The 22,531-nt window shown below is 33.7% G+C and overlaps 1 long non-coding RNA gene across 17 annotated transcripts in view; it reads right to left on the bottom strand.

The window, feature by feature from the left end:
* Positions 1-22,531, bottom strand: part of LOC110597889 (uncharacterized) — a 437,292-nt gene that overhangs the window by 301,139 nt on the left and 113,622 nt on the right. The window lies entirely within an intron of this gene.

Genomic DNA, 22,531 nt, shown 5'->3' on the forward strand with positions numbered 1-22,531 from the left:
ACCAATGAAGGAATGAACAAATAGATTTTATTTCTTAATAAATTCCCTTGCTGGACCTTCTTTATCAAACTTTTACTTATTTTAGGATATGAGACCATTAACTAACGTTTCTAAGATCTGGCAGGTTTTCTCTCTTCATTCTTGCTTTGAAGCTTCTTTTCTTCTTTTCCTATTTAGAGCATTTGATACATAAAACTTTGGAGCATTAAAAAATTTAAATTTCAACCCAGCTTCAGCATGGCCACCACTAGCTTTCTTCATTTTCAAATAAAAATGATGTCATTTAACACATCATATTTCAGTAATGACACCCTTAAATATATCTCTTTTAGAATTGTCTTGCTTAATCTCTTGTTCCCAATGGTTTTATTTAGTGCATCAAATACACATCAAGTTTCACCATGGAAGGACAAAGCACAATTTCTTAAATGCTTTTAATAGAGCAGCATACCAGTGTATCTGGAAGTGGACCACATAACATGTAGCTTGCTTTACTTTTTAATTGCTCTTATTCTGAGTTGAGTGTTCTTCTGAAGTGTTATGCTGTTTGCCAAGAACTGAAGGTGAAGAGGAAAAAAAAGCAATAGGCTTCTTGAGAAAGAACAGTGGATAAGATTAACTAAAAGGGAAATCAAAACTAAGAATAGCATAGGAAAAGAAAAACAATTACGAAGTTATTAGCGTTTTCAAAAAACAGTGAACACTCCAGACTTCGGTAAATAAATGCATAACAGTATCCCATTCTCACAGACCCAAAATATGGGGTAAGTAATTACCTTCAGGTTGTCAGAACTAATACCCAGAAATCATCACTGTGGTCTCCAGTGGTATAAACCCCAAAGGAAAACATAATTCTTGTTGCTATCACTCTCATTTGTAGCCCCAAATCACATACAGGAAGAAAGTTTTTTTTTTTCTGTTTCTTTTTCAGTGCAGAATACTGCCTATGAAATTTATTTTTGCAGAACAATAAGCCAGCCGAAATGTATTCTGAATGACAACATCTCAGTGTCCAGATTTAGGTATCATATTATTGCACATTGAGATTCAATTCATATATTTTACTGATCAGTTCAGACATTTTCTGAATTCTTGTGGTTAGTTGACATATATTCAAAGTAATTATTCTGAGATGCTTAGGTATAGCAAACTGATAACTGATCTTCAGCATGTAGATGGTATGAATTTTCAAGAATCATCTCTTACTATATAAATTTCAGAGTTTCATATGTTTTTTTTTAAAAAAAATCCTCAAATCATTTTTAAAAGACTGTTCTCTATGGAAGAAGGTAAATAAAAGAAATCCCATCACTTATTAGAAATAAAGCATCACTTGTCTGGGCAAGAAACTCTATGATATTTCCATACATATATTTATGTATGTGTACATGTATAAATATTTTCCTCCAGAAATTTCATGAATTTTCTCATTTTCTCCATTTTACCTAACTTCTCAATCCAACTGCAATCTTTCTGTATGTGTGCATAGAAATATGCTGCTATTCATTACATTAAGATTGCTGGTACAAACCTATAGCTTTGTCTTACCCATTAATATATTCATGGTGATTAAGCTAAAATAAATCAGCACAAAAAAAGTCTTATTTCTCAGGGCCAATGTGTCTACCTCGAAGAATCAATAATACATTATTAGTGTGTCTAACAGGCTTTCTGCCTAAATACTGGTTCTGTTACTTCTTTTCAAAAACAGCGTAAGAAAGGTTTGTTGTTCATTTTTCACTAAAATATTTAAGTCTAGCATTGGTTCTTTTATCAAGTTACATTCCCATTTTAAGATACTTCAGACACAATGACCCACCAAAAGACATAGAAACACAATAGAAAGTGAAGGTTTAGTAATAAATGCAATATGAAGAAAAAAATTTAAGATTTTAGATAACAAGTAACATTTTTTAAATTTTATTTCTTCTTTGAAAGATAACAAGAGCCACATATTCGATTGGAAAAATGATTTGAGGGTAAGAAAAGGCTTGTTTTATCTTGCCTGAGTAATAGATTTTTTTTTCTTTTGCTGAATTCTCTGCGTGAATAACAAGAGTGGCAGCCATTTTCTCCCAGCTCAACATCAAAACGCCTTTCATCTGCTGTCTAAATGCAAACAAAGCAAACCTTCCACCAGGCCTTTCTTTCCAGATAAATTAAAACTCTCATGTCCTGGGGCCTAAATCAAGCCTACAGGCCTTCCCTAGATAAATCCGCTCTCAACCTGAAATCTTCTTGCCACACGTGCTCCTTGTAAGATAATTTTGCAGTAGCTAATCAATAATGCAACAGTAAATTGCATTTAAATAAACATTAGCAGCCCCTCTTAATGAATAAAACCTCATCTGCAATTTGTCAAAGTCAGAAATACTGGACTCTTTTGATATTCATTAGAATATTGGAAATTGGAGCTTTGACAGGTTTTATGTACATTGCAATTACCATTGTATGTGTGTGTACTAAAAAAAGGCTTACTTTTATACATTCCGACTGAATATAGTGGAATATACAGCCGGTTTCTAGACTGGAATTCATATGTCTGCTACCACTCTGGTTAAAAATATATGGAGATAATCCTGCTTTCCATTGCAAATTATGAGGCAACCAAGTTGTATGTATCTCATTTGAATTTTCTGACTTTAGATGGAAAAAAAAGTAGAAATCTTTATTCTGAAATGATGAGGAACAAGAAAACTACCTGATTTGATATTGTGTATATCATTATTTTTGTATTTCACTGAAGAATCTAATTATTGTTAAGGAATTCTGAAATAATTATAGAAATTAAGAATAATCATAGACTTTCAGTCTTAATATTTTAAATTTATGAAAATCCTTTCCAAAAATACATTTTAATATAGATTAATAAGCATAATCCCTGACATTATTATATTATTCTACTTAATGCTTATTTTTGGCAAGTGATTATTTAAAAAGTTCCTTAAACAGGACTAAACAAAATATAATAAGGCATGTTTGAGCTATACTGTATGAGAAATAACCTAAGATTATTTCTATTTCTTATCATATTTTGAGATATTCTGTAATTTAAGCAAAATCTAACAAAATCATTTTCTGAATTCTAAATATATTGTATTTTAAATACAATATATTAATATACCAATATATTAATAGATTAAAACACTTGCTTATAATAAAAATGAACACTACTATAAATAATGCTTTCTATTTTATAGGAATTCCAAAGCAATTAATGGGGAAGCAAAATGAAATAATATCACGATGTAAGGATCTGTTTGAAGAAGGAAGCTGTCCTTTGGAAATATCATTAGAAGTAATGTCATCTTTAATTTATATATTCTCTATATAATGTCATCAGAGTAAAAAAAAAAAAAAAGGAATTATCACTATTTTACAGATGGGAAATCTGAGTGTCAAAGGACAGCCAATCAATCAGACAGGGCTGCACACAAGCACTTGTCTGTGAAGTACAAGGTTAGTTCCTGTACCATTCCCCAGTTCACATACCAAGTGGACATTCAAACATGTGATCATAATAGGCTGACAAAGAAAAATTAAAACCAAAAAAAACAAAGACAAATCAGTCTAATCATTCAGACCCCTTAAAAAACACCCTTTGAAACATTCACACTTCCATACAGCTAATCATTGGTAAGGACATCTCTAAGTGACATGTTTGAAAAGATTTAATTTAAACATGAGAAAATGATTAGTGTTCTAATTTGTTAACCTTTCTATCTGCCATGACTCACAGTGACAGGTATTCTAATGTACACCATGGAGACCTCAGTGGTGTTAGATATGCCAGGCGTTGAGAAGCATGCCTATTGCCAGTACTTGGCAACAGGAGAAAGTCTGCTAATGTTGATCTTAAAAAAACTTAAACTCAAAAGTAGATGGAGGTGAAAAACCAAGAAAGCCTTACAATGGGAAGTGGTTATAAACCAATAAAATGTTCAGGCCTCATTCCTTATCTTGTAGAGAAGAAAAATGGATGGAACAATACCACATCTCAAAAATCTGAAGCTCCACTCAAGACTACATTAATAGACACCATAACCTTAATAGGAGACAAAATAGTGGTTAGGAACATTCTGACCTTGATTATCAAGGATAAAAGTGACGTAAAAGTGTATGTTTCTGCAAAAATATAAAAACTTAAAATTGTTTTTAAAAACTAAAACTTTTAATTAAGAGCTAAATCTCTTAGAAGGAAACACCGTAGTAAATCTTTGTGACCCTGAGCTAGGTTGGTTTCTTAGATATGAAACAAAAGTACAATCAATGAAAGAAAAATTAGATAAATTTAAACTCATCAAATTAAAAATTGGCACCATCAAGAAAATGAAAAGATAACTCATAGAATGGAAGAAAATATATGCAAAGTCATATATCTGACAATATTTACATATTATAAATATGTAAATTTATATCATATTATCTGATAAAGGGCTCAAAGCAGGTTAGGAATATAAAGTGCTTGGTGGTAGAGAGTTTGCCTAGCACACATGAGGGCTTGGTTTTGATCCCCAGCTTAGCAAAAAAAAAAACAAAAAGATTTTTAAAAAAAGAGGACTCACAACCAGCTATATAAGAACTCTTATAACTCAACAGTAAAAACACAAATAATCCAATTAAAACATGAATAAAAGTTTGAATAGATTTCTACAAAGAAGATACATAATTGGTCAATAAGCAAACAAGAGGAACCTCCATCTCATTTTTAATGGGAAAGTGCACAATTTTCCCTTCAAATCCATTAGTTTCACTAAAATTAAAAGGAAGCATAATAACAAGTGTTGGCAAGGATGCGGAGACATGGAAATCCTTAGTACTTCAGGAGTAAATATAAAATGATGCAGGTCAGTTACATATAACCCAGAAATTCTACTCTTACATCTATATCCTAGAGAAATGCAAATGTGCCCATAAAAAATTTATATACAAATGCCTATAGAAGCATTATTAATGTGAGCCAAAAAGTAAAAACAACCTCATGTCTATTGACTAATGAAATATGACTATTAGTCTATTGACTAATGAAGTATGAATGTTACAAAATGTAATATATCCATATTATGAAATATTAGTTGATCATTAAAAGAAATGAACTACTGATACACACTATAATGTGGATGAACTTTGAATACATTATACTTAAGTGAATAAAGCCAGTCACACAAACAGAAAAAAAAAAAACACTCATATATGATTCCATTCATATGAACCATCCAGAATAAGAACATCTATGCAGACAGAAAGTAGGTTGGTGACTTTCAAAGACTGGATGGAAGGGAAAACAGAAATGACTAATTTGTACAGACTTGCTTTTCCAGTTGATGAACATATTCTAAAATCAGACGATATTCTAAGGTCAGTTACGCAATGATTGAACAACTAAAACCAACTGAATTGCAGATTTATTAAAGAGTGGATTCATGGTATGTAATGATATTTCAATAAAGATGTCATTAAACATACACATAGAAAAGCTTAACTGAAATTAGAAATTTGTTACAGACATTCAGCTTTTCCATTCACCACCTGGGTTACTTCGGGCATGGTGGCTTTTATGACTAATGAATCTATAGGTCCTAAGACCTGGACAATTGTAAGTATTCAATAATAACACTGCAATCAGCACCAGGACTGAATTGGACCAACCAGTCCATACTACTTAGAAGTTGTCTATCCATGGCCAAGTTATTAATCTCTCTGTGTGAAAGTTTTCTCATCTATAAGATAGAGATAATGATAATAAAGCCTTCGTGTGAGTTGTCATGAGTTCTAATTGGGCTGATGTAATTAAAGTGCCAGAGTTTTGAGATTTTTAAGTTATCAGTGTCTGAATAGCAAAGGGGTGATACTTTCTCAAAATTCTGCCTCAATTAAGATTGTCAATTCCAAATAGTCACTGTGTCTGTTACCAGTCTTGAAGACTTTTGGCTAGGAAAATTAGAAAGTCATATTAACTGCACCTGTACATAAGTAAGTGATAAATATAGTAAGATACAAGTCATTGACAAAAATCTGACCCCTTTATGGATGGCATATTTACATGGAAAATAGCAAGGGCCCTGGTGCATAGTTAGGAAAAGTTTGATTCAGACACAAAAGAAATCAATTTGAATTGAAATAATTATTTTATAATTATGTTTAAAATACTAGAATCCCCTTTCAATAGCAATTTAGTCATGGAAGCTAACTGCCTATCTTATTGCAAGTGCTTGATAAAAAAAAAGTCTTCTAAATGTTAAATAGTTTTGTACAAGTAATTTTTCAAAATTATATAACTTCTTTAATGTTTCAATATCAAATAAAGCTTGTCTCTGTGTTTGGGCAAAACCATTTTGATAATTTCCTTATAGACTACTACAAAATATTCTCTCTCATATATGTGTGTGTGTGTTTACATATATATGTGAATAAAATATTTTTATCTAGTCATTTCCCTTAGGGGAAAAAAAAGTACAGAAAGAAAAAAAAAAACTGTTGAGGGTCACAAGTTTATAAATGCCAGGTTCAAGGCTCAACTTACATCTCTTTTATTCTAGACTAAATGTCTCTGTTTCACCAGTGGATCCCACACTTTTGCAATAAAAGAAATGACTTTTGACAAAGCACGACAGTATCATGAAACACCCACCACATGATGATAATTTTACTTTTAGTTTCTGTTGTGATAAAACAAAGACAAAAAAGCTCTACAAGCTGTCTAACAGAGATTCTCCAAAGATTAATAACTTTATCAAGAATACACATGCCATTGTTGAGACAAAGGAGAAAATTTTAAAGGAAAAATAAGAACGATCATATACATTATTTGGAAGCAATGAGCCTTGGCTATAAGGATCAATAACAAGTGTGGCATTAATTCAAGGTAGAAGTTATTAGACATTCTTGCAGATGAATTTTCTGTTTAAGTGTGTAGTAGTCTTTGTGTAAGGTTATTATTCTGGCAGATTCTTTTGTGCTAGTTCTTATTATCAGACAAACATGAATACATGAGATCCCCTTTTAACATAATTTCTTGGCTTTATTTGAGGTTGTTATTACTGTTGTTGTTAGGGTTTGACTAAAGTGACTCCATTTTTATTCTGACACATTTCACAAAGTTTAGTAGTTCCATTCAATTATATTTTGATTAACCGCTCCAGTATCTACATAATGCTTGAAAAACCTAACGTGTAATTAATTGATCAGAGCAGGTCAGTATGGTGGCAGCCCATTTAAAACTCTTCAGAATTCTTTGGTGATTTTACCATTCTTCTTTCACCTCATGGAACATAATCAAGTTTTGGTCTGCTTTATGTGAGGGACTATAAGCAGTTACCCTTGAACTAGCTCAAGTAGAAAGGTAGCTTAGGATCCTTCTTTTAATCACCAACAACCAATTATTAATGCATTAAGAACTCATTAAGACAGGCTGGTTGAGGGACGCCTAAAATGAGGCCAGAATATAGCCTATGCCCTAGGATTTAAGTTACACATGTCTACTGTGGACCCCAAATGGCTCCCAACCTAGAGGTACCTAAGAATTAATTGTGAGAAATGCAACATAATAGGAAAACAATATACCAATGAAGCATTCACCATAATAGAGGAATCATACATCTTTTTAAGTTACGAGTTTGGCATGGCTAGCCTGTTTTTACAGTATCTTTCTCTCAGTGACAAAAGTCATGAAATGTATAACCAGGATTCCAAGCAATTCAACTATGCCTGACTCTAAATCCCATGGTCTTTCTACTATACAGTGCTGCTCTGCAATAATTCTACTCAGAAGGAAACACACACACACACAGGGTAATTTTCTAATCCCACTTACAGTTCTCCAATATGGTAGCCAACCTTAAGACACAGATGGCTGACTTCAATAAAGTTATTGTTTGGGCAAAACCATTTTGATAATTTCCTTATAGGCTACTACAAAATATTCTCTCTCATATATGTGTGTGTGTGTGTGTGTGTTTACATATATATGTGAATAAAATATTTTTATAAAATATTTTGCCTGAGTGTCCTTATTCTGAATGTTCTTCCCAGAACAAAGGAAAGAATTCTGAGTATTATCAAGGATAGATTATAAAACCAGCTGACAGGTACAGACAAAGTTGAGTCACTGAATGTCTTGCATGGACTCAACTTGGGTGTTACAGTTTTTGAACTATGAAATAAGAATCAGCAAATGAAACTTTAGACTTTCAAATTTTCCCTAGGAAATTCAGAAATGCTTTCCCATATTAAATTCCACAAATGTCTGTAAGAACCAGAGTACCCAGGTACAAAGAACCAAAAGGCAAATTAAAATGACCTCCATTTATATAAGGGCAGCACTTTAAAATTTGGCTTAAAGGTAAAAACTTTCTGTTCCAGGGTGTTATTAATTTTTCATTTAAACTAAGCTGCTTTGTTCTTCCAATCCAAATTGAAACCATGACATATTTCATACAGTTAAATTACCAAGAAGAAAATAAAAATTTTAACCAATAAGAGCATATAATTATCATTCTGACCAATAAAGTAATTCTTTCTGAAAATGTTCACATCATACCTAGAGATAGAAATTTTGAAGTTTAATATCTTCAATAGGAGAAACTTTAAGCACAAAAATATTTTTAAAAATGGTTAATTGTATTCAATTTTCTATAGACTCAGTACTTTAAAATATTGTGTTCTACAGAATTGAATCAATAAAGAGTAATCTCTGAACCAACTAAAGGACTAGTAATTGTGTAGGTAGTCCCAGAAGAACAATCTATGTAAATGTATCTAGAGTAAATTAATTTTATCATCTTCCAAATCTTTTACGTGGATACCAGTGCTGTTATTGCTTTTTTTTTTGGGGGGGGGGTTGTTTCGTTTTTTGTTTCATGGGCATATTTGCCCATTGCTTTTGTCTAACACATTTCTGATGAAATAATTTTAGTTGTACTTAGGATTTGCTAGTAACAAATGAACGATGCTACTGAGTGACAAGATAAATAGCTTATGCATGGAAATGTTCTATGCTCATATAAAATGTTTTTTAATTATAATACTAATGTATCTGGTGTGAACTAGGATCAAGTACCATAATGAGACTTTACTGAGATCCAGATAATTTTCCAAACATACAGAGTTTTGAGGGCACTGAGTATTCATATACTTATCAGTTTAATTTTCTAAACACCTTGATGAATCCATCTAAATACCACCTGAGGTACATGATATATCTTCTTGCCTGAGTGTCCTTATTCTAAATGTTCACCCCTTTGGGGGGTGGGGAGCAGGGTTTTTGTGTCTGGAGTTCCTGGAAGGAAGTAAAACAGTCTCCTTGGGATTCCCCTTGGAGCCTCCAGGGAACAGCTGGAGAGACTCCACCACAAAATGGAGCAGGACAGCTGGCAGGCTCTCTCTTCCCCTTTGTTGATTTTTTTTTTTCCCCTTGCTGAGTGACATTCCCCACCCCCACATCATCCTTTTCTTGAAATCCTTTCTAATCCTTTTTTGCTAATACCAACTTCTATAGTGGGACACAACTTTTTTCCCCCCACCATGAGCACCAACAAGGAGCCAGAAATACTGTCCTGCTTCCATCTCTTTAAAAAATCCAAACGCTCAGTCTTTTGTACCTGAACTGCCATGGACTCTTCTGACAACTTTGATCGACCTTCTCTAGATTCTTTACTTTGTTCCCAAGCTGTCTCTTCTTCTATTTCACCTTAAAATTTCCAGAGAGAGAGAGCAGTATGGAATTTAGAGAGTAAAAAGGATGAAGAGCAGTGTATGGTTTTAATGAGAAATCAAATACTTTTCTTGAGAAGCATTCTGAATTAAATCAATAATCAGTTAAAAAAAAAGAAAAGGGAGAAAATTTATGAAGATTTAGCTGAATTTTTTTCCACTTTCTAATAAAAAACTATTTGAATACAAAATTTTGTGAGTTATTCTCATTTTAGGTGAGTTAGGGCTAAATTTCATCATTATTATGGTTAGTACATCATTTACTAGCTAAATGTTTGTTTAAGAAATTAGTACCTATGAAGTGTATCTTGGTGATAGTATGTGTTCTCCTTTAGGGTTAGGGCTGCTTATTTATTTATGCAGGGTGTCTCAGTGCAGATGGGACTTCTTTTTCCAAGGGTTGTCTTGCATATTAATGATGAAAAACCAAAACCAAAAACAATCAGCCCATGGATTGATGGCCTTTCTTTTCTTTAAACAACACTAAGCAAGGCTTATCATATTTTCTTATTTTCTAAAAAGGTACTAGGAGTATAAGAAAAATTACAATGGAAGAATATTCAGTAAGAATGGCTTGACCTTTGATCAAATTGCTTCACCTCACTGGACGGGCTTCCTCATATGAGAAATAAGGCAGTAAGTAGGATGATAGTAATTTCTCATGTCCTTTTCTTATTAGGAATCAGGTCTCATCTTAAGCATTGAAATTTTCCCTTCTGTTATTTGGTCTCAATATGAACAAGAAATTGTGTTTCTATATGTAATTAAAGAAGCATTTGCAATGATTTTTTCACAACACTTGGATCATAATATACGTAAATATTATAGATTTAAAATGTAGGAGAGTTCAAATAAGTTTGAAGCTTCTGGATATTTCCAAAAGGAAATCAGGGGAGAGATTTGCTATTTCCCTTGGTAAGGAGATAGAACTATACTTACCTCTCAGGGCACAGTCTCACACCTATGTGAGAGGTAGAGTTACAGATTTGCATTACAATGTCTTACACAAGACCTTTCATATCCTATTAGGATGGATGTCTTTGAAATTAGGATCTTAGAACAAAGACATGTTTCCTAATTTATTCATTGCTTTTTCAAAAAAAAGAAAAGAAAAGAAAAAGAAAGGTAGGAAAGAAAAGATAAGCCTTTAGTTGTAAGAGAGGGATCAAAATTACTTCAAATGAGTTCCTTATTTTTGTCTTTAATAATGATTTCTCCTTGAGTCACAAGCTTTAGTGTGTCTAGGATGTCCTGAGGTTACCAGGATACAAAATTTACTCTAAGCCAATTAGAAATCCCAATCCTGATTAACTGAAAGAGGTCACATACTAACAACCTTCTTTATCTAGTTCTACAAAGACCTTAAGATTAGCAAATGAATGTGTTCACTTCCACAGATTGATGAATTTACTTATTTTATTAAGTAAATTTAGTAAAATTCCTATAGGAAAGAACTGCAAAAAGAAATGTTGACTAAAATGAAGAATGAAAATTAGTAAATGCAAAGTACCCAAGAAACGTTTCTTTGTTCTCTTAAGATTCTATGTGTTTCTTATTAATATAAAGGAATAAATGAGAAATGTTCTTTTATAAGGTTTAAATAGGTTCCTAAATTATCTGAGGATCTATTACGATAACCTTGTATAATTTTCTGAGTTGTCAAAAACAGAATATTTCATATAGTAAACAACCTAAATGTGAGTTATTAATATATCTCCTTGTTAAAAATGCACCTTGCTTTAGAGAATAATTTCACAAATATGTAAATGAGATAATGAAATCATAGCTCCAGATCTTGTCTTTGCCTGCAGTCTTTGCACACACGTACACAGGTCTTGCTAAATTAACTTAAAGGCTCCCCCAATTGCGTTCCTGATTGCTTCCTTTTCCCCCTCCTCTGTCTCCCTTCTGCATGGGTTTATTAGAGAATGAGCTAATTCTGACTGGGCACTTGAAATTTTATTAGTACCAGCACCTACCAACGACCAGGGAGCATATCAGTGAAGGAAAAGAAGAACATGAATCTATAAACTGTTCTTCTTGAAATAATGGAGCTATCTATACCCTTTGTGTGGATGTGAATGGTGTCATGGATGATGTCTTTTGGCCAGCAAGCATAAGCAAGGTGATGAAATGTGTTCCCCAGCTCTGCTCTTGCAGTGATGTCACACATAAAAAAAAAAAAAAAAGTGCCTCATCAGCTCTCCTGCAGTCTCAGGGTTCATGACGTCAGCAGAGGGCCTCAAGTAATTTATAGCATTGTGTTTACTCTGGAGCCATTTGATATGTATTAATACATGCAGCAGCAGCTGTCTCTTTTACAAGAGAAGTGTGCTCACATGAGCTCTCTCACCCAAACTGAGAACATAAGCACACTCTAATAGCAAAAGAGGCAGCTGCTGTTGCATGAATTAATACATTATAAGTTACTCTCTCATTTGTTATTCGTGTTTAAATCCTGCTCTATTTTTAAAATAAAAATACTTAAGATTTTAAAAGAAGTAAAACTTCTACTGAGAGTTCATAAATTGGCAAATACCGTGGAGTAAATTATCTCAGTTTTATTATATTTTTAGGGGTCGATTTATTTATATATCAAAATAAAAAATTTAAGTATTTATTATTTTCAGAACCAAGGCATCTGGTGTCTTTGAAATGCTCAAAGCAGTAAAAGAAAAGAAAAGGGGTTTCCTATTTTAAGTTCTGATATAAGGCTGAGAATGGACTTGTTCAATAGTTTATATATAAATAACATCAGAACTAGAAATTATCGATAGTATTTACTTACTTTAATCACTTTCAGATTACAAACTATTTTGCAAATAAATATTTAAGTAGATTTTTATCTACCTATGAAATGCAAATAGTTAAAAGCAATATCCTTGCTTGAAAGTGTTCTAACAATGTTGTAATTTAGTGATTCCTGACAAAGTAGAACAATCACACTGCAACCAAAAGGGTTAAAGAATTGCTTTTATATTAAACAAATATGCAGCTCAGCTGTATCTATATAAATATATATGTACATATACATTTGCATAGCAAAATGGTGAAATTCACAAATTCTAAATCACTGAGATGCCTCAAATGAAATATTTTTGTTTTGTTTGGGGTTGGTTTAGTTTAGTTTATTGGCAGTTCATTTGTTCTTTTAATAAACAGTGTTTTAGAAAGCTGATAGAAGAAATTCTTTTTGGACAAATGGAAAGTTGGTTCCATTTCCTTGATTCCTTTCAACTCCATTTTATAATTTCCTGTTCTTCTCAGTGCTAAGGTTACATTTCCATTTTGTAAATATTGTACTGTGTAAATCTTATACTTCTAATTTTATGCATTATTTTATCATTGTAAAATATCTGCAAATTAGTTTTCTGTTTATCTAGGAAGCTTAAGTATTTAATATCTTTTTTTAATGTTATGCTAGTTCTGTTAACAATATGGCTCATTATTTAATTCAGAAAGAATTTAAAAGGTGTGAGATTTGTAACAGAAAGTGCTATAGTGATTTGCATTGACCTAATTAGTTCATTTACATGTTGACCTTTAAAACCAGTGGAGTTTTGTAAACCCAACTTGTGGTTGTAACTATTCCACTAAAGAGACCTGGGAGAAGGGATATAAAAAGTAGCATAAGGTCAGTAAAGAAATACTGATGATAAACTAAGGGGAAAACAAAATTTAAATCATGTACTGTCTTCTCAATAAATTATATAAAACCACTTTAGAAGGTGATATATTTTCAAAAATATTTTCAGGACAGCCATTTAACCAGCTAGACATCTCAAATTGCTTCTTTTAAAGGAGGAATGGTAATACAATGTATTTTAACATCTGAGTTACTAGAATTTTACAACATATGATCACATCTACATTTTCCAATTTATAAATTAGCTCTCCGAATCAACTGGACTCTTATAGATTCTTTAATGACTGCACAAAATTCACAGTCTAAACAAATTTCAAATATGCACACCTTTTTAAAAATGATACAACCTTGTATCATTGGAAAAACACCAAAATTTTTCAGTAGATCTAGCTAAAAATTGATATAATTTGACAGGTTTAAATTGATTCCCATGTCTAAAGTACCAGGAATGGTTGTATTAAGTCACTTTTCAAAATGTGTGCTCTTCCACTCACCCCTTCCCTACCAGTCATTTGCTTATGTCCCATATTTATGCTCTCTAATCATCCTCCTGCTCCTGCCACTTTTACCTGGATCCTTGACCCAAGGAATTGCCCGCACACCTCCAACAACAGACTTTTCGCAAAATGCACTTCTAGCTTTCCTGAGTTATTGGTCATCCACAGGGTCTGTCCATCTTGCTCCCCTCATGGCCATCTCAAATAAGGACTACTTTTCTCTTACTCTGCATGTTTTACAACATTTGAGTGATGAGCGGTGACCTGGGAAAGAAGAGTTAAAACTCTTCCCACTGACTCCAGCACATTAACATTGCCTCCTTCATAAAATATTTAAAAAAAAAAAAAAAAGAATCTTATTGATGACTAAATTTTGTGAATCTATAAGTTTGACTTCTATATTTGATATGACTTCTACTTCTTCTTGTCATTATCATATGCTGTCTCCCCTGTCACTTTCCAGATTACAATAAAGACTTTAAAAACCATCTCAGTCTCTTTCTTTTTGTTTGGGCAACTGAAGAGTCTCTGAGATGTACCTAAAATACTACACTGGATTCCTTGACATCCTCAATTTCAAAGTTTTTTTTTTTTTTTTTTTTTTTGCCTTACCCCATTTCAGCCACCCACTCCGATGGTCTTCTCCTGGGACTTATCAACACTTGGAAGTGCTTTATGCCTGAAATCTTAATTTCTGGTATATAACTATGCAATCTGCACCACTACAAGCTCTTCAAGTCCTAGCTCACTCCATTCCTGTGGCTTCAGCTTCAAATTGGGTTTAATTTCTCCCCTCAGTTCTACTATCTTGGGCACATTTTTAACCTAAAGGTCCCATGAGTATTCTAAATTTGGAAGCATGCCAATGAAATTCTACTTGATAAAATACTTCAAAGAATGAATTTTCTCCAGAAGTCAGCTCCTGCTTTTGATGTTCATGTTTCTATAATAGCCTAGCCATTCCGTCAGTTACAAAACTTATTGTTCATCTTTGATTCTTCCTTTATTTTTTTATTTTTTAAACACCTCTTGAACCTATGTTGTTTCTTCAGTGCTTCTGTCACTGATAGGGTTCCTAATTATCACCATTTAAGTAGAGAGAAACTACATGAATAAACCTCTTACCTAGCCTTCAATCATTATAATCGGAGGCTAGGGGCAAAGCTAAAGGTAGAACATGTGTAAGGCCCTGGGTTCAATCTCCATGATAGCAATCAATCAATCAATCAACCAATTGTTATAGTAAGCCTAAGGTGGGCGTCCTGGATGACAATGATGGAGAGCTCATGATACAGCAGAACCACTTACCTCATGAACCAGAAGGCAAAGAGAGTGAGGAAGGGGCTGGTTGGGAGGTACTGTGCGTCTCTAGAAGGTCCTCATGTAATTGCAACACAATGTCGACCTTCTCCAGACTAGGTTATCATATGGACCTTTGGGAGAACTTCAATATCCAAACTATAATACTCTCCTGAAAGTTTTCCTCATCTAGTTCCATGGTTTTTATAGTATTCAATAAATACTTGTACAGTGTTATGGTTTTGATCTGGAATGTCCCTGAAAGTCTCATGTGTGCAGAGATGGGTCTTTTAGGCAATGATAAATCATGAGGGCTTTGCCTCAGCATATTATATTTGGGATCATGGATTTGTCTAAAGAATTGGAGCTCTATCACTGGTGTGAGTACTAATTATTACCTTGTTGAATGTAGAGTATCCAGAGTAGCAAACCAGCCATTTGATGGCTGAATGGACTACTGGAAGGTGGGACCTAGTTGGAGAAAGTAGGTCAGCATGGTGTGCTCTGGAAGGGTTTATCTTCTCTCTGGCACCTTCCTTTCTCCTTCATTCTTTCTCTTTCTCTCTCTCTACTCCTTCTTCCCCGCCTCCTTTGCAGCCACCATGGGCCATGCAGCTTTGCTCTTGTGTGACTTTCCACCAGGAAGTTTCTACATTGCAGTCAGTCAACCATGGACTGAATCCTCTGAAACCATGAGCCAAAATAAATCTTTCCTCCTCTAAACTGTTCCTTCCAAGTGTTTTGGTCACAGCATCACAAAGGTGACTAACACATGCAGTGAATTAATGCAGGCAGGCATGAATGAATCCTTCCTAGAACTAATAAACGAGATCTCTACGAGTTACACGTGAACCATATCATTGTTCAGAAACTTTGTAATTTCCACTTTCTGAGGAACAAAAAAAGGTCTTTGCCAAATATTCAAAAGCTCTTCTCTAATCAGACAGCAATATTTTTTTTTTCAACCGCTTCTCCTGTTACTATTTTGTACATAACTCATTTCCACACAAACTCTTCTGTAGGTCAGTGGTTCCCAAAGTTGTTTTCTCAACCAAAAACATCAGCACCACCTTGGGAGCTTGTTAGAAATGAAGTTTCCTGAGGCCTATTCCAGACCTGCTGACTCAGAAATGCAGGGTGTGCTTTATAACTTCTACGGGTGATTTGGACATGTGCCAGGGTTTGAGATTATGTTTTCAGCATCACGCATGTTAATGTCATTCTTTCCATTCCTACAAAAATCATATTTTATTTCAAATCAAATGCTGTGTTTTATCTGAAAATGCCCTTGCTCTTCTCATAGCTTCTGGTTACTAATTTTGTTTACAAATCCCTTCTCTGAACTCCCCTCTTTCTTTATAAAGAGTTAATGGCACTCTCAATGAACTCTAAATAAGCTTACACTAACTATCTCCTATTCCCCTCGCATTCATGTCCCACTGTAAACTCGAATCACAGCCACCACCTCATTGAAATGATTTCTTTTAGGTGACTCATGAAAACCCAATTTTACCAAGTTCCGTGGACTCTGTTTTTGAAATTTCTGACATCTAGGAGGCTTTGTGCATTACTAACCATACCCTGCTTTGTGAAATTCTTTGCTTCCTCCACTTTTGTGACACTTTCAGTTTTCACTTACTTGCTATCTTTTGCAAATTTTAACCGCTGCATTTTTCTCCGAAATGTGGCTGCTCCCAGTAGAGAAACTTCTGCTTTTATCATTTAGTGTACATTTCCTCTTTAACACCCTTAGCTTAAATACTATCCAATACATAAATCTATATTTTTAACTTAACACTCAGGTACCTGAGACAGATATTTAACTTAATCATCAACTAGATATCTCATCTTTATATACCACAGGTATCTTAAATTTAATAAATCAAATTCATAATTGTCATCTCCCTCTCGTACTCCAGAAATCTTAGATTTATCACAAGCTCCTTCCTCTAATTCATCACATGCCCCCTCCCATATGAAACAACTTTTCAGCCAAAGAAATGAAAATTTTATATATCTGTTATCTGTCCCCTTTTCCCAGTAATTCAACCTCTATTGTTTTCTTCAACAGACTTCAACACAAACTCTTTGCCTCCCAGAGGATTTCTTTATTTGTTTATTCATTTTTAGTATGGATGATACCTTCAGTTCTCCTCCCCATAGTCTTTCACAATTATTTCAAGGTGATTTTTCCAAACGGCAAACCTGGTGGTGACATTTCCTTTCTTAAAACTTGTTAGGAGCTTCCGTATCATTCAGGATACAAATCATCTTAGATTCACAATGGACTATTTACCACTCATAATTCTAGCTTCATTACATGCAAATCTTTGCTCAAAAATATAATCCTCTTTCAAATCTACATTTGTTCTTTTGTCTTGCTCTTCATCTACTCAATGCATACTCATTTGAAAATCTCAGAGAGTGATGGGGAGATTTTATTACCTATTTTATTACCCTTCTACTCTTCTCCTGTACTTTGAGTAGTATTTAATCAAGGTACTCTTTATACCCTTGTTTAATTCTTTCACTCCTAGCTTGAAATCTCAGGAAAGGAAATGTGCTTAATCCACAGTTCCTAGTCTAGTGTCTGCATCTTAGAAAACACTCACCTGATGATTACTGAATGAACAATGTCCTGTATGAAACTATTCTGTCTTAAGACAGACACAAAGATGTCTAGCAAACCAGCTACTCTGAGCACACTACATTCAACAGGGTCATAATTAGTACTCACATCAGTGATAGGTCCCCAATTCTTAGACAAATCCATGATCCCAAATATTTTAAAATTATAGTGTGCCCATCATCTGTATTTTAGATGTGGATAAGAATGAAGATTCTTGAAGACTTGTTTTCAAGGCATAACCTTCATATTTTATTGTTTTTAAAAATGGGCATCACAGTCCTTTGTCTTAGGATGATCAACACCAAGACCAATGTTTTAATATATCAAGGATAGGGCTAAATCGAATTCAGAGGAAACAATGATTGTTGTGACCTACTTATAGCAAAGATGAAATTTAACAGGTATTTCCAGAAAAAGCAAATAAGAAAATATAGAGAAAAATCTTCCAAAAAGTCTTGCTGGTGGCCACTCAGTGATGGAGATTGTAGAATCCCCAAAGAGTTCATATTTCACACTGGACTGCCTAGGAAACAAGTTGAAGAAAGGGTACCTTGATGAAAGTCTGTGCCCCACCCAAACACCATCCATAGGTAAATTTAAATTTGTCACTTGTACTTGGAACAGGAACACAGATTAAGCAGATACAATTCAGCCAATATTTAAAAAGCACATACTCTATGGCAGATGCTTTTCGGGCTCCTGAGAATTTATCAGGGAACAAAGACAGTTGAAAATCCAACATTCATGACAGAGGACTTAATGTTTATAGAGCACACACTTCTTTGTTTTCCTAGGACTAGCATATTTCTAGGACCGTTTCTCTATCACCTAGCTGTATTGTAGAATGATCAGTTTACTCATATCAACCTACAGGTGACCAAAGATGTGAATTCTCAACCGTTTAAATTGTAGACAATCTTCCTACATTTCATGTTTTGTAGCTATTTCCCTACCACTTCTACAATCTCAGAACGACCTAAACTTGAGCTTTCCTATTTTATTCAAGAAATCATAAATAAATAGGCATCCTCCTACATTCAGTATCATGACCCCAATAGATTTAGAGAGAGGTAGCAAATAGCAAAGATCCTAGTCCTGAAAACTATAAATGTAGAGGAAGGAAGAGATACATATACATCCACATTAACATCTCCTCACTTTGAAAAACATGGTGCTCTTACAGCAAATCTGGGTAACTCATTTCCTGATGTGAATCTGCTTGATTTTCTGAGTTTGTTGGTCCCAGAATGCACCTGAGTTGAGAGGAGCCTATTTCATAGGTGTCTCCCTTCTGGTCTCTAAGTGGTAGAAATCTGCATGAGAGATTGTAAACATTTAAGTGACATTTTTAAAAAGTTAGTCTTTTGTTGGGGTACAGGGAGTCACCATGGAAGATCTAGCAGGCACTTTCAAGGATTGATGAATATTTCCTTGTTATCAATTCTCAAAGACCAGTCTGGCAATGATCAGCACTTCTACATACTAATATTAAACCAAATCAAAACAAAATAGATCTTCAAATGTAAGACTCTGGGGTCAACAGTACCAACTGTATTCTTTAGGCTATGAAACAAACCCAACTATTATTTTATCTCCTTTATTTCTAGACCACGAAGACTAAGCAAATGTAACCCACAAGTGGATGTGGGAACTATGACATTTGCATATTAAATGGCACAAGACACAAGAAGTCTTTCTAATGTTCTAACAATTTCATCTGATCTGAACACTGTGAAAGGGAGATCACTCCAATACTGCTTCCTAATGTATAGGCTTATGCTTTAGGAAGATGAGGGAAAATTCAATCTCAGCCACCTTCCTTTTGAGCCCATAGAGTCATTTCTTCATTAGGCCCTCTCCCACTGATCCATTTCTTTTTCACAGACTTTCTTATCACTATCTTTTTTTTTTTTTTTTTTTTTTTTTTTTTTTTTAGCCATGGCTTCAGGGAGTGTGCAAGAAAAATAATGGAAGAAACATTAAATCCAGTTAGATTTGCAATTAGTTAGTAGTTCTGGATTTCAATGGGGATGAGGTTAAAATTACTTGCCTTAAAAACGAGTCTTGGTAATTAGTTGTAAAATTAAATTGTCCATGCTTTTTCTGTTCCCAGTTCCCAAACTAAACAAAAGTTTCCTTGCATTTCTTTATGATAATCCATTTCTTCCTATTAGGGGTGGAAAAAAGAAAAGTCCATTTGAATTCAAACTTTCAAAAAATTTAATAATCCTTTTTACCTTTGTCTATATAATTTTTAAATATAGAACTCCAGCAGCTATAACCTCAAACTAAACTGTGAAAAAAAACTCTCTACTTCCTAAGAGAAATGCTTCTCCCTGCAATGTTCAGTGGTTTACTTAGAATTTTTTATTTTTATATAATAAAAATGGTCTTCCGTTATTCTAAATTTCTAATTCTTTAATTTTTTAATCTAATGTCTTATTTGAACTGGCGGGGGTGATTATCAAGCATTAATTTTATCTCTGGAAACCTCAATGTAATATTTGTGGAAGCATTATTAAATTAAAAAATGAATTTAAAATATTTATTTAATGATTCTTTGTCTAAGTAGGCTATTGACTAATTTTTCTTAAGTTGCTAATTCTTTACCTTACTTTCTATATTATTAATAGTTAACACTTGTTTGTTTTTAAGTAATTACTACTTAATATCTGCTTGAATAAAGCCAAATAAACATTAAATTACTTATCCTCTGGGACTCCAATGTGTGCCCTTTAACATTATGTAAATGAGAACTAACAAGGGATTGAGTTTTCAGTCTTATAAAAGGCTAGAAGTCAGTTGAATAGAAAGAGTAAAGAATATTTCCTTCTGTTGCTACACAAACTAGTTAAAAAAAAAGTGCTGGAGATACAGGTTGGTGCCTCTTAATGCAAATCATTTCTATAGTTTAATACATATTCAGTACCTCTTATTTGTATTAGCCAGGATGAAAGGCCATAGCTGACATTTAAATTCAGATTTGGAGAACTTTGGATGTTATCTGCACCATTGGATTTCCAAGCTGTGCTCCAAGGCAGCACCTAAAGAGCTCTGAGAAAGTCATCAATGAGGCTGGACCAAGGGCCTGCTGAGTGAGCACCCTTCCTCATCAGTAGGGAATGCTTTGCTTGGATCTATTTCATACGTTGGGTACTAAGTAAGACCTTTAATTCCAAAGTATTTTAAAAAAAAAAAGTTTGAAAATTTTCTAATCTAGCCCATTCCCCCAAAATTTACAGGTGAGGAAACAGTGACTTAGAGTTGAGTCACAGTATAGATCCTCATGAATACTTTATGGAAAAATTAGAAATTCTATTTCAGTACAGCTTTTAAGTCATCTAAACAGTTTGAGTCATGAAGCTCAGTGCCTGTAAGTGTTATGAGTTTTAAAAAGTGTGTAGTGATATGCAGTGATTTCTTTTTTTATTATTGTAATCTCTAGGGTATATTCTAGAAATGCTATCTTCTACTTGCTCATAGCACCTTGCCAGGGTCTCATTTATAGAAAATGCATAATGGAAATGTACTATACCAAATGCATATATTCGTAGGCTCCATCCAAGAAATAGGAGAGGTAGAAAGAAGGAAGAAATATAACAAATCTAGAATATGCGATCCAAATTTGAATTTAATGGAAAAGCAAAGAGACGGCCTCTAACAGAAAATAAGAACTGGTGTGTACACTGGTTATATTGCAAATGAATGGAGAACAACGATGGGAGAGTTGAAAGCCAAGCTGATGGTAAAGAAAGCGGGATGAGAAAATAAATTTATCTTTAGGAATAAAACAGTAGTAATAGCCACAATAGTAATAGTGATAACTGTAATTATCACCAAAAGGCAAATAAATACCAGGCATGCACCTATCAACACTTATCTAGATGATTTCCTTCTAATTCAGGAATTTTCACCAAAGTTTTGATTTGATGCAACACTATGTACCTTCCTCTTTGTGTGGTTGCTTTGTTAAGTTAATGAATGAAATGAGCAAAAAACCCTATCTTCCAAATGATTTTTCTTTATACATTATTGTATGCTTTAAATATTTTGTATACAAGGTTTATTTAATAACTCACTTGCATGCTATACTTTTTTCCCCCTGTGGAAATGGACGTGCACAGTTTGCATTTGTATCTCAGCACCTGATTCATCTAGTGATGGACCTCTGCAATGTGTCTGGATGGATGACAGAAGCACCTCGTCTTTACAGAACAAAGCAAAGCTACCTGACTCAAGCAGCTATACCAGACCTGAGCTGAGTAGCTCTATTGCCCCAAGTAAATAAGTCTTTCAGAGAAATGAAAAATTCACCCCTTTTAGAAACATTTCAAAGTATATTGTGATAAAACAATTCAAATCAACCTAAAATTCATTCATTATAATATTCAGAGTTAGCAAAACTTGGGTTTCAAAATATCATGAAGCACCAAATAAAAAGACAAATAAATGTGGTTTATTATCTACCTCTACCCATTTTCCCCACCCTGGCATCAATCACAACTTTCTCCTAATCTGGCCTATATCCCTTAGGTAGATGTTTCTATGATTGCTGATAAAAATAATTATTTTCAGAAGCTAAACTCATAAAGTCAAGGGTCATATAAAGTAAAAAAAAGGTGGCAGGGGAAAGGGACCAGGGGGAAAGAGAGGAGGGAAGGAAAAGAGAGAAATACTGAGGAACAATATTGTCCAGATTATACTATTACGTGCATGAACAAAAATGTAACAAAAAATCCTACCATTATG

Source organism: Ictidomys tridecemlineatus, chromosome 7, assembly GCF_052094955.1.
Source record: "Ictidomys tridecemlineatus isolate mIctTri1 chromosome 7, mIctTri1.hap1, whole genome shotgun sequence".
Classification (NCBI taxonomy): domain Eukaryota; kingdom Metazoa; phylum Chordata; class Mammalia; order Rodentia; family Sciuridae; genus Ictidomys; species Ictidomys tridecemlineatus.